General features: G+C 36.0%; 1 long non-coding RNA gene across 1 annotated transcript; it reads right to left on the bottom strand.

Annotated features, from left to right (window-relative positions):
• Nucleotides 1-14,535: 14,535 nt before the first annotated feature.
• LOC115946320 (uncharacterized) lies at nt 14,536-15,539 on the bottom strand. Its single transcript, XR_004080422.1, has 2 exons — nt 15,360-15,539; nt 14,536-14,718 (listed from the first exon to the last, which is right to left on the bottom strand). It is a non-coding gene; the product is annotated as an uncharacterized lncRNA (long non-coding RNA).
• Between the last annotated feature and the right edge of the window lie 459 nt (nt 15,540-15,998).

The following is a 15,998-nucleotide window of genomic DNA, read 5'->3' as shown; positions in this document are numbered from 1 at the left end:
TTAAATAAACCCCTTCACAAATAAATTACTATTTACAACTGCATATAAAATCGTCCAAGAACAGTTTACTTGCTTCATGAAGGATAATTGCTAATTTGCCTGGATAGAGCCATATATTATACTACAGTTGCTATACTACCTCTGAGACTTGGTTGATGATCTCCCAGGTATTCTGTGCAGACAACCACATTTGCAAAGAGCTAGCTCAAGTGTCTTTGCCAAGTGTTCAGTTATCAAAGACTCTGCACAGTCCTGGTGTTTGTTCAGTACTCAACTTTAAAGTTAGCACCACTACTGTCACAACTAGTGCTACAGTTGAAATTCAAGATACAGCTGGTGATAGTTTCATTGCTAGCCACAAGGTTGTTAACTCTTTTATACTCTTCATGTATTTGGAATCCCAGTAATTCCATGAAGTCTATTAAGTCCTTCAAATTTGGATATTTTTGTTCCCCTTATTAAAGCCAAGTTTCCACCTACTCCTGTCACACCGTCTTGCTTTCTTCTTCTGCCATTAAATGCACCTTTAAGTCTGCATCATCTGCTCTAAGCCTAATAATGAACCAGACTGTAGCTTCTTCAATATGTCATTCAAACATTATTGACCTATAATACCATATAATTAATCCACCTGTGCAATCCAGAGCTAGGTGCATCTGTCTCCTTTTGAATTTGGAAAACACACATAGCTAAGAGCTGTCCCAGAGCAAGCCCAGTCAGTATTGCTATTCGTCACATTTCAGATTTGCCACTACATTCCATTGCTACAAAAAACCCTATAAAAAGTAATATAAGAAAGTAGTAAGCGAAATTGGTTGAGGTACTTCTGGTGCATATTTCTGCCCTTTAAATTTAACCTGTATTTTACATTATTACATTACAGTAAACGGCAAACATGTTGAGACTGAGATTTTTACCCCACTATGTTTTAATTACAAATCTAATAAGAAACAGGCCTTGAATGGAGCAATTTACAGTATAAAGTCTTAACTCCACAAACATTGTACACATCTAACTTCACTCACTGCAAAAGATCCTGCTGTAATCAGATAAAGGTAAAACAGCTCATGCATAACTCCACTGGATAAGACCTTAAAAATAATGAAAATACTAAAAATTGTCAAAAGAAATGCAGCATAGCTAAAGAAATTATGTTTCTGGTAGTGTATCACTAGATGCAAGTTGAATATAAGGATATAAGTAATGTCCACAACCACTGCAAACATACAAGATCTCTTGAAATTCCAATGTTATTCTACAAAGTGGGATGTACAAAGCTAAATGCGCATTGTTACTGACAGTTACCATTCACCAGCAAGAAGAGAAAGCATGAAGCCATACAGACCTGTTACAATCTCAATGGAAGCAGAAGCTCCTTCAATATTTCCTCTTAGTCTTTGCAGTGTGAAATTATAAATGCCCCCAGCAGTCAGGTCTGTAACACTGAAATCAGTCAGTGCTTCTGGAATACTGAACTTTTTTATAAAGGTGCTGTTTGATAAAGATGCTTTGTAAGATGTGAAGTTGGTCTTGGTTGGATTCCACATTAAAGTTGCAGAGGAAGTATTTACCATTTTTAACGTTAGACCGCATATCCCAGCTGGTTCTACAGTAAAAATTATTCAGGTTAACAAAGAAAAAAATAATGCATAGTCCTTAAAATATAAGAAAAGTACATTTTTATTATTATTTTAATGATTTTAGAGTTCATCGTGAAATATTCATACAAATTTTAGATGTTTGAATGAATATATAGCAAACAGAGCCATTATGCTGCACAGGGTAGAACCCAAGGATGTACCTCCTGTGTTCCATATATGACTTATAGAAGAAAATTCCACACTTATCAGATCTTCTGTAAGAACAGCAACATTTCTCACTGGTGAATCAGAATGAGAATGGAGCACTTTGTAAACAGAGATATTTTTAAACAGAGAGTTAAAAGTTTTCTGAAATACGTCACAGACCATATGATTTTAGAAACCTGTCCATCTGTTCACTAAGGGATGCAGTAAGTCATACAGTCTCAGTTTATTACCCCCTTCTTCCTTTTTAAAATATTCCTTTTGGTTATATTAAGATTCCTAAAATCACAGATAATTACAAATAGCACCTCCATTAATCTGTGCAGCACATCTGTGGATAGAAAAAAAATGTTTCAATTCCTCCTAAAGAATTAATCGTCCAGATCATTGAATTATCTTTCTCAAAGCTCCCTGAAAACTGCTAATCAGTATAATCCCATTAAGGGCTGGATTGTTCAGCAAAAAAAAAATCCTCAAGGGTTGCCATTAACATTATCCATAATCTAGTCATGTATTAGACTCACCCACAGTACACTTGAAAGATTTGCTTGAGACTAAAAAGGACCTTCAGGATCACGACGATGGTTATTCTACTGCAATTTTCATTAGCAAGAATCTGCGGGAATAGTTCTGTGTTTTTTCAGACTCACCCATCTTTGAACAACTAAGTGAAGAGACTCCTTGGCTATTAACAGGTTAAGGAGGTATAGTCCAAATAAACCACATCAAATACATCAAAGAAGGGAGAGAACTATGACACGCACCTGTCTAAATTTGGTGGTTATTTCTTTTCTGATTACACTTAGCTGCTTTTTATATGCTTTGGCAGCCCAGAATCTAGTATAAATCTATTCCTTTAAAACTCTGCCACAAACAAATTCTCCTTTTTTTATGCTGTATCACAAAAGGATTGGAAAATCCATGTTTGCTCAGGGACAGAAAAAAAGTGCAAGATATGGATTAATTTTCTGGACCTTGTTATGCTACCTGAAGCACAGTTCTTCCTACTCTTTTAAGCATTCTGCAGCCTTGCACAGGAGCAATCCTCCAGTCTTAGACCACAGGCTTGCAAGAATTTAAGAGATGCAGAAACAACTATAAACAAAACGCAAGGTAATTCTTAAAGTATAAGATGCTCATTTGGCAAGATCTTATTCTGCTAGAGCTGGAAGAATTTTGTGAGTCCACCTCCTTCTTTAAACAGGTACCTGCAACTGTCTGATCTCCTCAACTTCAACCCAGCAAGTTACATGCAAGGCTCCTGTTTGAAAAACTATCACAAGAGGAAGCAGAACCTGCACCCAAAAGCTAGTGCAATTTTGAACTGTGTGAACTTTTTGAGTCACTTACATACAATGATTTAAATGTCTCTGAACATTTACTGTTTTTTTAAAAAAAGAAAACAAAAGACAAGTTACAAGGTATTTCCTTACTTGTGATGACTTTTTTCTCCACAGCCAGAGAGGAATCCAAGCCTCTAACTGTCCTTAACTGAAACAGGTATTCTGTCCCAGGGGTCAGGTTTTTCACTGCAGCTCTGCTGTCATAAATGGGTCCGGTAACCAGCTTTTCATTATTCATCAAATAATATGAAAGCTATGGAAGAGAAATAATTTATCAGACTATATCACCTCATAACAGCAATGTTCAGAGATTCCAAATACCTGATTATGTAAAAATTTATACAAATTTTTCCACAATTTAAAGAAAAAACTCCAATTCTGAAAAGAGTCTCAAGGAATCAGCCACTCAGCCATGCTCCCTGGTATACCTTGAAAACTTACTAGGTTTAGAGCCACTACAGAGAATAAAAGTTCTGGAGATAAGTAATTACAATTTGGGCATTTAATCCCTAGAGGCTGTGGTAATTCCTTTTCCTGTGACAGTCCTTTCTGTGGACATAGAAAACTGCTACTGCAGGCTGTTTTATATCTGCACTGGTGAAAGGGAACATGCACACTGTATCTGCCTTGCAGAGGAGGGCTCTAGACAAGCATCTCCAACACGTACACATGGGTTTCTCAGGCATGCAGTTAGTACTAAGAGATCAAGAAGGCTTGTAGTTGCCTACATCAGTGTGTCCTGTCCTGCCCTGACACTCTATTTCCTCCAACAAAAGGATATTCTATGCATGGCAGTGATGACCCGAAAGTACTCTGGGTCAGCTGCTATTCATTTGGGGAGGAATGATCCAATTCCGCCATTTATTTTATCAGCAGAGTACCTGTTAATACACACTAAGTCTTGGAGACTGTCATCACCTTATTAGAATTACAGCACTACAAAATGCTAGAAGCAAAGCAAGGGATTAAAGATTTAACTCTAGTATGGACAAGTTAGGAAAGCACCTATTGTGCACTCTTTGCTCTACAAATTACAATATATTGCATAGAAAGTTGGTGAGCTGGGATAATTAATTTTAAATGATTAGTAAAATGATCCCTTTTATGCAGGTGCACCTTACTAAGCAACCAGTCTGCGGAAGCCTTTCTCATTAAAGATTTAAAGGTAAGTTCATTTATTCAGACAAAGCACTGTCTAATGTGGCTGCTTGCTCTGTGAAATGCTGAACAATAATACTGTGCCATGAAGATCAATATTACAGATGACAATTATTTTCCACAGGATGGTTAAAATAACCTGACCACATACAAAAGTATATCCGAACTGGTTCAAAACATGAATGGGATAATTGAATTTTAAAACTTGTAAAAATATTCCAGGCTACATCAGCAAAATGTGCTGTTGTAAGTTAACTGGATACTCTTGCTCATTCAGATCAACGCAAATTTCCACTAATGAAGAGAGAAGAAATGTCAAGAAACTAAACCAAGAATACTCTGATTTCAAGTTCTAGGTAAGGATATAACTGAAGTCATGGGGAAGGGGGAGGAAAACAACTGGGTACTGTAATATTGGGGTATAAACTGTGTAAGATCCTTAAAGCAAAGTATTTTGTCTCATGGTAGTGCCACATACTGAAGAATATCCTGCTCAAGTAAGTTAACTGTACAAGACTATATCTTGAAACCTTTCTTGATTCAAATGACATATTTAAAAAACAGTTTACTGTCACAAGTCTTACTGACCACATGATCGTGTTCATACAGTGACTGAAAAATAAAAAGGATAATACAAAACAGTAAAAGAGAGGATACAAAAGGGAGACTGGTTGAATGTCAGTGATCCACAGACAAAATATACAGATGTCACAGTAGATTGTTTCTGACCAGAGAACTGAAAGAACACAAATAACTCTAGATGCTGTGCTAAGTATTGCAAAGGATATGGTTCAAACTACAAGTGCTGAAGAGCCACTCTGTAATTCCAGCCATGAAATATTAACATTCAGCCTCTTTGTAAAAGTAAAAATTAAAAGTCCATTTAATTTAATTACATTTAAAAGAAAAAATAATTTAAAATTATCAAGCAAATTAAAAGGAAATTATAAGAGCAACCAAAAGTGTTATGGTATGAAAAATACTGAAATGTAACTTTAACACGATACACTACTCAAAAAGTTTGTAGAGGAAATGTAGAAATAGCAAAAACATTTGAACAATAAAGAGCATTACTTTAAGAAAAGATATCCTTAAAAATTGGAATTCGCATCAAAACAAGAAAAATAAAACCTATAAAATTGTCTAGTTCATGCAAAGCCCTGCTCCAGCTTCGTAAGCCTCCTTAAGGTACTGGAAGGCTGTTCTAAGATCTCCCTGGAGCCTTCTCCAGCCTGAACAAGCCCAAGTCTCTCAGCCTGTTTTCACAGGAGAATTGCTCTAGTGCTCTGGACTTGCTTGAGCAGATCCATGTCCTTCTTGTGTTGGGAGCCACAGAGCTGAACACAGCACTGCAAGTGGGGGTCTCATGCGAGCAGAGTAGAGGGGCAGGATCACCTCCCTCAACATGCTCATCACTTCATGCAGCCCAGGACAGAGTTGGCTTTCCAGGCTGTGAGTGCACAATGAAGCTGGCTCATGTTGAGCTTCTTGTCAACCAGCACCCCCAAGCCTTTCTCCTCAGGGCTGCTCTAGGCCATTCTCCACCCAGCCTGTCCTTGGGATCTCCCCGACCAAGGTGCAGAACCTTGCACTTGGTCTTGTCAAACTTCATGAGGCTGGCATTGACCCACCTCTTGAGCCTGTCAAAGTCCTTCTGGATGGCAGCCCTTCCCTTCAGTGTGATCACTGCACCACACAGCTTGGTGTCAACAGCGATCTTGCCAAGGACTCACTCAATCCCACTGTCCCTATCACTGACAAAGATATTAAATTGTGCCAGTCCCTATACTGAACCCTGAGGAACACTGCTCCTCTCTGGTCTCTACTTGGACATCAAACCATTGACCACAAGTCTTTGAGTGCAACTATCCGGCCAATTCCTTACCCACCAAAAGGTCCATCAGTTGAATCTGTGTCTCTCCAGTTAGAGACGATTGATGTCATTCAAGTCACTGTCAAAGAAAGTGCCTCCTCCTATGGCAATATTTCCCTCCCATACTTAGTTGGTTATAAAGACACATATTTATTGCTGGATTTGCAGTACACACATGATACTAATTTCATTGAGAAATTACCAAAATAAGTAAATAAAGGATTGCATTGGTTTCTTACCATTCTTGTCTCACCTGAAACATATCAAATCCTCCTCTTGGTAGTTTCCAAGAAAAATAGACTGCATTTTCTTCTTGCCCAAACACCTGTAAATCTGATGGTGGATCTGGATCTGAGGTAAAAACAGGAGTGAATATAAAATTTAATAACAAAATAATCTAGACTAATTTTAAGGAACTTGCATCTAAGGAAGACACTTCTGTAACTCATTATTTTGTTACTCAGTGTCAAAATAGAATTCATTTTGTATTTAAGAAGAATATAAAATAAATAAAATTCACTTCTACATATTAGCAATAGGATCAGAAATAAAGTTAGTATTTGCCTATTTTTATGGAAAAGTGGTACCATCCTAATATTACTGCTGATTCAGTTACTGGCAGAATCTCATTAACTACAGAGGAAACTTGTTTCTGTTTTAAAAATAACTTTCAAGGATGCTTACATTGAAAAGACGTATATTCATTAATACAGACATTGTTAAGATGCATTGATTTAATAAGGAATAGCCTTTTTTAGACAATACCTTAAAATGTAACAATCTTAATTATCTGAAATCATTAAAAGTTATTAATACATTGTGAACATACAGGTACTAATCTTGAAGATGGTTGGGTAACTTCTCTTTAATCCATTGGTTGTCACAATACTGATTAAAAAATCAGTGCCAGGCAGAAGACTCCCAAATTTGTACATTCTACAAAGATGAAAAAGAGAAATTGTGTTCCTTAGGATTTTAAAAATGTATGCCTGTGGTCATATGTTAATTCTTTACAGTATCATGAATATTATTTACAGATGATGTGTCTATACATGTGTATGTGCAGTCAGTCAGAAACTATTGTAGTATAATCAAATTTTAAATAGGATGCAACACACTAAGGTTTACATGAAGTTCACGTACCAGAAAGTCTTAAAAGATTAAACTAATTACATACAGCTCTACTGGTGCCCACTCCAGTGCAGTATTTTGTTCGTTTGCACAAACATCACAATGAGATTTGTAATTTGTTAAAAAATGCAATTCTTAAAATATAGTAATAGTATAGTAACGTGTATCAAGTAAAACATCAAATACACACCACATCTAAGTAACATTTTAGGCTACTTATTTTAAATAACTTGAAACATCTGTTTTGAGTTCATGTCAGTTACTTTTTAAATGTAATGCTCATACCTTACACTAGAAGGTAACATCTGCTCCTCATTGAAGACCTTACTGCTTATTGAAAGAACATATCCATCAAATGCATTTTGAGCTGGTGGCCAGGTAACAGTTATTGATTCAGAGTCTCTGCTATAGTTCAGGTATTGAACTGCACTTGGTTCTGTGTCAATTAAAAAAAAAGCATTACTTTAAAAATATCATTTTAAAATATATTCTAAATATATTACTTTATGACAGGTCTTGTATCATCAGGATGCAACGAAAACTCCACAAAGATTATGTCATGTCTCTGCTTATCTCAAGGAACCACAGACTGATAACACTGTATTAATGTGTATGGATTCCTGTTGCCCACGAGATTCAGGGCCAAACTGCTTTCTGCCTGTAAAGCATAAACCTCATAAACAGCCAATTACAATCATAGAATCATAGACTAGTTAGGGTTGGAAAAGACCTTAAGATCATCTAGTTCCTCAAGAAATGCTGAATTTGACAACATTGTGGTCTCACTTGTCTGTATTTCTTTTGTCACAAAAATACTGTCTCTGAAACCTTCCTTTTCTGTTCGAATTGTGAAGTTGTACAGCTTGCCAGGAGTGAGGTTGGAAAACGTTGCTGTTTCTTGCCTGACCTTCTGGACCTAGAAAACCAAATATAACTTTCACTGAACAGCTTGCAAAGTTTGCTTATCTTACGTAAATGATACCTCCCCCTATTTTAACAGGACATAGAGTTTTTAATTTAACCTCTGATTACTTAATAGAAGACTTTGAAAAATAACCACATTGCCTACACACAAGTGGTCTTTTAAGAAACATACCCTGAGAGCATTTGCACAATTTGTACATGTAACTTCATACTGCTGAAAATCTCCATCAGCTCTGTCCCAGGAAATCTGTATTGAAGTGTCTGTAACGTTACCTTCTCGCACATTGAGTGGAGCTGCCAGACCTACAGAAGAACATAAAACACCTTACTGTTCAATCCAAGATTTCTTTCAATTCCACACTTTTTATATCTCCCATGGAGACATAAAAGTGAAAACAATCAATAGTAGAAGCAGAGAGCAAAATCAGATCTCAGGCATGCAAATAAATTCCAAAGTAGAATAACAATCAGAAAGAAGAAAGAAATAATATCGCCATTATTTAAAGAAAACTGTTTGCTTGTTTATCTTAAAATTACATGGGGCTGAACAGGAATTTCTCCCTGAGGATACAGCTGGAACTTGTAGATGGGAAAGCCCTCCAAATGAATTTAATCCCTCCAATACCATCACCACAGCACTCAGAATGTACCTAAAGTTTGTCAAACAGCTCTGCAAAATTGAGTACACCACACAACACAAATACACTTTATCCCTATTTAGTATAGTCTTGTATAAGACAGAAGAGACAGACTAAAACTAGGTTTTCTAAGGCAGTTTCATGCTAAATTTAGGAAATGCTTTCATAAGAGCAATCAAAACCCAAGTTTTTACTAAAACTGTATTTTAAGAAAAATCAGCTTTCAAGGTTTTCACTGTCTGGGGAAGATTTTTTTCTGTCTTGTCCTCATTCTCCTCTTCTTTACTCCTTGTTTCTTTTTATCATATCTTAATTTTTTTTTATAACTTGTCTACTCTGAAAGAAGCAGAGCACAAAAGAATTTCAAAGGAAATGATAAAACAGGAAAAGAAAAACTTCTGGAAGTATAATTATAATAAGAAGTAAGAAAGTGCAAACATAGAATTTTAGCATGTAACCGTTTTAAACAGTTTTTAAGTTTTTATTAAAACTCCTTTCTTAAAGGCCTTGCTAGAAGGTGTCCCCTTCCCATAATACTGTTTAAAATGTGTTTTACTGAATTTATTATCTTGAAAAATGAGAATCTCACTGCTTTTATTATTTGCTTAAAGAATAAACTTACTAATTTCAAGACACAGCGCTAATTTGATTGATACTCATCTTCTTACCTAAAACAGTCAAAATGTGTCTTGTTTCCCAAAAGGATAATTTAATACAGCCTAAATTCCTGAAATATTTGCTAAACATTTTATAGACTTGATATAAAAAAAAGTTTAGAATTTATCAGATATTGTCATTCTTGTTTAAAAACCAGCTAGTGTTAGTAGTATAATTATTAATTGTTCACATGGGTATATCAAGGTGATTTTTAAATAGCCTATCTCTTCTACTGCACTGAAATAAAAATAAAGGTAAAAGAATTTATAAATAAAAATTCTCTATGGAGCAATTTTATAAGAGTAAATTTTAAATACTCACATGTTTTTACACCAGATACATGGTAAATGGAGCTCAGCATTTTTCCACTCTTTGTGGAGACACAGAAATCGTATTCTGCCCCTGATGTAAGGTTTTCAATTGTTATTTTACCATCACTTTTTAAAATGAATGTTGCATTAGGTCCTCCTTTGCTTGTAACATATATGCCATCAAATACTCCGGTATCAGGCATGCGAACAAATAATACCACAGCATTGCTATAAAGCATGTAAGGAACTACAATTTGAACAGGCTTGGGCTCTAAAAGAAGAAAAATGTCACCTGTTAAATCAGTTGCAGATAAATTCAATGAACACCACACAATAAATCTGAAGCATCTGCCCTGAGAAACATGCTTGCCCAGTTCAAATTAATAACTACCATAATAAAACATCGCTGCTCAGAAACAATAAACAATCTGATCTTTTTAGGTGCTTATTACTAGAATCCTGAGGCTTTAGAAAATTTATTTATGAATCAAAGCAAGTTAGGATTCCAAAGGTACCAATCAACGAATCAACGTTTCAACCACACACACATCAAGAAGGTAAGGGATAGCTGAAAAAAATATACCATGGACACGGACATGAGCATGGAGAATGATATGTTTGATAGATGCAACAGTTATGTGTTTATTTTCTTCCCTTACAGCTGGCTCTGACAGCTGTGAATAATCCCATCTAGAATTTTCTGTCTTCTGTGTCTTTGAATGAGGTATTAAATCTATTCCTGCATAAAAAAAAATCTGGAAAAGACTAAGCTTGCTACCCTCCAAAATACTGTAATCATTTAGGAAAAATTACAACAGAGCATTTCATATATCTATAACCTGACAGCTGCAGCCTTTGAATACTCCATGTATAAGTGAATCCTGCTCATTCCTTTCACATATGCCAAAACCTGTATATTGTGCCCAAAAGTATTTCAACATCTTGGTAAACTACGACTAACAGGAAGGACCCTTCTGTGGAGACAGTGTTCTCACAGAAGAATGGATGTTTGGTACATGATCTCTGAATAACTCTGAGGGATACAGCAAGGCCGTGGGAGGCATGAGGAAGCTTAAGCAAGCAAGATAAGAAGCTGGAATTCACCGAGTTATGAGAACTGTGGACTGTTGGCAAGCGTTCGAGGTAAAGTTCTCACACCTGTGCTTAACCAATTATATGTTAGTCACTAAGGGTCTTCAAGACAAGTATCCAATCATGATATGCCAAATTGCTGTAGGTGTGTGTAAGCAATAGTATATAAGGAGTTAATGCTTTGCAATAAATGGCTTTTTGTCTGATCATATTGGTCTCTGACTGAGTCCTTTCCGCGGACTACATAACAATGTAAAGCTTTCACCTTTCAACTACCAGTACTTCTAACTCTTAAAGTCCTTTCCCAGCACCCTCTTACCAACAGCAGGGTAATTTCTCAGAGTTCACAGAGCAACTAATGCATCTCCATAAAAAAAATAATTTGTTTTGACAATTCCAATATTTTCCTATTTCACTGAAAATCAATGATTCACCAAATTTCTTCTGTCAGTGGGAATAGGATTGACAGCTGTGGTCCTCATTGCGGTTATCAGTACTACGAATGTGTTTTCCAAAGCTGCACCCTCTTTGAAAGTTAACAGCATCTACAGTGCTGTTAACAATTAGGATTGTGTCAGTGTATTTCACATTCTAGTTCTCATCCATCACTGTTTAGCAAATTGACTTGGTCTACTAAATTTGTTAGATTATAGTAATGATAATGAAACTGATGTTGTCTGTATTATAGTCAATAGTTTCAACCATTAAATGATGTCTTACTTAAAGTGCATTGAATGGTCTTCAGTTCACTCATATTTCCATTAGTTACACTTGCAACTGCTATTTCATAAGTCATTCCAGGAATTAGGAGATCAACCTTCAATTCTTCTTTATTGTTTAATAGAAACTTCTTAGTTTCACCTATGACTGTATTGGGTTTCATCTGAATGTAGGATTCCTGACCCTCTGGTGGCAGCTTCCAGTGAATGATTACACTCTCTTCTTGTACATCCTCTGGGTGAATATAAACATCTGTAGGTGGACTGACAGCTTCATCAAAGAAAAAGATGTCAGTATAAAACCATAGATCAAACTTACTAACAATGACTTTCCAATGATGCTTTCTGGGTTATCTTCTAATATTTTCATTATTTTAAAACTACTAATTCATTTCATTGCTCCTTATAATAGTTTTTAGACAATTGCCTGTAACAGGCAGAGACTGCTGTTTTCTCATGAGAAATAGGGACTTATTTTGCAAGCATATTTTGTTCCATTGGACATATAAAGGGTAAGAAAAAAGAATATACAGTCTGAGTCACAGGATCTGATTAGAGAAAAAAAATGTGCCTTCACCTACATAATTTGAGACATCATGTTTTTCTACTTTGCGAAAATTAAATATACAAACCATAAATCTGTATTTATCCAATCGGATGCCACCTTTTTTAGCACATACTCATGTGCAGTAAATAAATGAATAAATAAATAAGGTGATAGGTACATTCACTCTTTTGGAAGGTTTTGAAAGTTAAAATCAGTAAATATATAATACCTAAAAGAATTGCCTCGACTTTTCCCCAGTACATTCCAATAAACCACAATCTGTACATGTCCTTAAAAATATTTTTGTATCTTGAATTTTAAAACTAAGCTCTGCCTAGTGTAATAAAACAACTAGAAAATAGATACATCACCTGTTGTGATTAATATAGGCTTCTCGTGGCAGCTTAGAGTTCCTTTCTTTGCCACATTCTGTAAATATACCTGATACTGATGATAAGGCTTTACATTTCCTATTACTATTGAAGTCTTGCTTTTTTCAACTGGTAACTCTTCCCAGATGTTGGTTTCAGTATCCAAAATGTTGATGAGGTAGTAATGAAATGAAGCACTGGCTGAATTCTGTAGAGGCTTCCAATTTAAATGTATTTCTGCAGATGAAACATACGTAGACTCCAACTTCTGGGAGTACAACGGTCCTATTGAAGATGATGAAGATGAAGATGATAGAAATGGCATAATAGCTTCTGATGCCTTTTACCAGTAACTTTTTTCTTTTTAATATAGCCTGAAAAGCTGTATTAGAATTGTACAGTATGCACTTACATACATGCTAAATAGTATTAAAGCAAATGAAAGAAACTTTAACAGTGTATCTAATACTGGTACACAGGGAGATACTCATACTTTCTAGCTGAGATCTTTCTGAATCACCTAGCTCTTCATATGTAGAACTCTGTCTCCCCACAGAGGTCCTGTTTTGTATTTCAGTCAGATCAGAAACATCACCTATGACAAATGGTATGAATTACTCAGGTTGGTTAAATCCTGGTCTTAATGAATTAAGTGGCAATATATTATGAACTTCAGAAAGTGTAAGCGTCCATATTAAAACCCTTCTTCACGTCTCCTACTTCTTCCAACAATTCAGTCACTAGTCTAATAATCAGTAAATCGTTCTGCTTTTCCTTGCCTAGACAATCATGTTTCTGTAAATAGCAATGTTACAGCTGAAAAGCTGATTTCTGAGGTAAAACACGTATTTGCTTCTCACAAGAGAAAGCAAGAATATCTTTCCTTCACTATAAAGGCCAGAGTGCATTTCAAGGTCTTATGCACAGAAAACCAACTACTGGATTAGGGAGCAGAGAGGCAGGCACAAGAAATAAGAGGTCTTTCAAGTGCACTAAAGCAGCCCAGGAGAAGATGATGTGAATGTACAAAATGTACTTGAAGCAGAAAAGGAACAGCTTCTTTCCATTAACAGAAAAACAAACAAACAAACAAACAACCTTATTTTGTTTGGATTTTAAGACAATGAACCTCTCTGATTTGGACTGCCTTGACAGAATTGGTAAAAATGTTAGGGCAGAAACAGAACATGAAGAGAATTCGCACATAAATTTGTGACCATGAAGTATTTTTTCCCTTTGAGGACATGTTTTGTATCTACCAGCTGGCAGGTTTCACTTCACTTCATTCAGCTAAACTTTACTAGCACACAAATTAATCACTTCATGAATTTTTCTTACGCCACACTACATCATCCTGCAGGTCAAAACACAATGTATTTTTAAACCGTAAAGTTTGTCTTAAACTTAACTGCATTTATCAGGGATACCTCTGCGAATTCCAACAAAATCTTTTACTTCAGATTAGAAAGTATGTTTCTGCATTTCATCAGCATGGTCAAAATACCTTACTGCTACTCTGACATCCAGCTTTGCCTTTGGACATCAGTAGGAATTCTGTGAGTAAGATTATGGCAAGAACAATCTTTGAAAATAAACTTCACAGAAGGTATAGCTGGCTTTCTGCTTGGAGCCACCAAAAACTCCTGTGTTCTTCCTCATGAATCCCAATAAATCATATTAGCACAGAAGCAAAATGACAGTGTTGGAATCCACTCTGCAAACTGGCAAATCCTGGATTCAGAATTCATGTTCAGATTTATTTACATTTTCAGACAAAATTTCAACATAAGAATGAGTGTAATTAAAGGAAAAATAGAAGTGTATGACTATCTGGTTATTACTGCTATTTATTTTTGTAACTTACTTGTTTCTACCTTCAGAATTGGACTTAAAATAGTCTGCGCCCCTTTTGGGTTCCTTGCTGCTAATAAAAAACTATAGTGAAGACCAGGAGACAACTGCACAATTTTTGTTTGAGTTGTATTCACAGGCAAGTTCATAATGCATGGTTTACTCTGATCAAAATAGTATTTCATTACAAGTGCAAAGTCTGACTTATGCCACATGTCCATATCACTCCACATAAATACAGCTTCTGTTGTCGTGACATCATGCACACTAAATGTGAAGTTTTCTGGTATCAGAGGTACTGGAAAAGAACACACACAAAAAAGACAAACAAACCAACACTGAAAATCATGAAAACATTTTTATCTTCAAAGACAAATATACTACAGTTCTGGTACCCTCAACATAAGATGAACATGGAGTTGTTGGAGCAAGTCCAGAAGAGGGCCACGGGGATGATCAGGTTGCTGGACCACCTCCTGTATGAAGATAGGCTGAGAAAGTTGGGGCTGTTCAGCCTGGAGAAGAGAAGGCTGCATGGAGACCTCATAGCAGCCTTCCAATATCTGAAGGGGGCCTATAAGGATGCTGGGGGGGGCAACTCTTCATTAGGGATTGTAATGGTAGGACAAGAGGTAACAGGTTCAAACTTACACAGGGGAAGTTTAGGTTAGATGTAAGAAGGAAGTTCTTTACTGTGAGGGTGGTGTGGTACTGGAATTGGTTGCCCAAGGAAGTTGTGAATGCTCCATCCCTGGCAGTGTTCAAGGCCAGGTTGGACAGAGCCTTCAGTAGTATGGTTTAGTGGGACATGTCCCTGCCCATGGCCGGGGGATTAGAACTAGATGATCTTAGGGTCCTTTCCAACCCTAACTATTGTGTGATAATTGGAGGAAGGTTTTCAAAAATAAATGCGAAAGATTAGAAAAAAAAATTAGTTACATTCATATTCACAAATATATGGCAGTGGTATGTAGCAGAAAAATCCTGTGAAGAAATAGCCTGGACCAGTGGGATCTCTCTGAAGGGCATAGCAGTCAGTTTCATTTTCCGGTATCATTGACAAGGTTGAGAAATCAGCCTTTAGAAGATAAGGAGATCCATCTGTCCACACAAGCTGACCTTCTTCCTAAGTTGAAATGAAATACAAATCCCATGTACTTTCACATTATATTGATGAATAAGGCTTTCCTCATTGCAAGCATATGTTCTAAATCCAAAATTCACATAGTTTATACAAATTAATTATATAGGAATGCTTTGATAAAAGTAAATATTTCAGTGTAAAATTCTAGGCCTTCTATCACAAAAGATTACAAGGTTATAATATAAGCAACATAAGGCTAATGTAGAGTGTCTGATCATTACAAGCAATCTTTTAAAAATTGCTCTTAATCAAATAATCTAATCATCATGGATGGATAATTTTCTAAAAGTGTTATTCACATAAAAATAATTCATCAAGTCAAAAATATTAAGAAATTCAATCTGAAAGCAAAAGCAGTTTGTCTAGCCACAAAAATACAGGCTAGATTCACAGTCAGATGAGGAAATGCTCTTTTCCACCCTCTCCTATTTGCT

Source organism: Melopsittacus undulatus, chromosome 5, assembly GCF_012275295.1.
Source record: "Melopsittacus undulatus isolate bMelUnd1 chromosome 5, bMelUnd1.mat.Z, whole genome shotgun sequence".
Taxonomy (NCBI): domain Eukaryota; kingdom Metazoa; phylum Chordata; class Aves; order Psittaciformes; family Psittaculidae; genus Melopsittacus; species Melopsittacus undulatus.
Note: the sequence above shows the minus strand (reverse complement) of the source record. Positions and strands in the feature narration are given on the sequence as shown.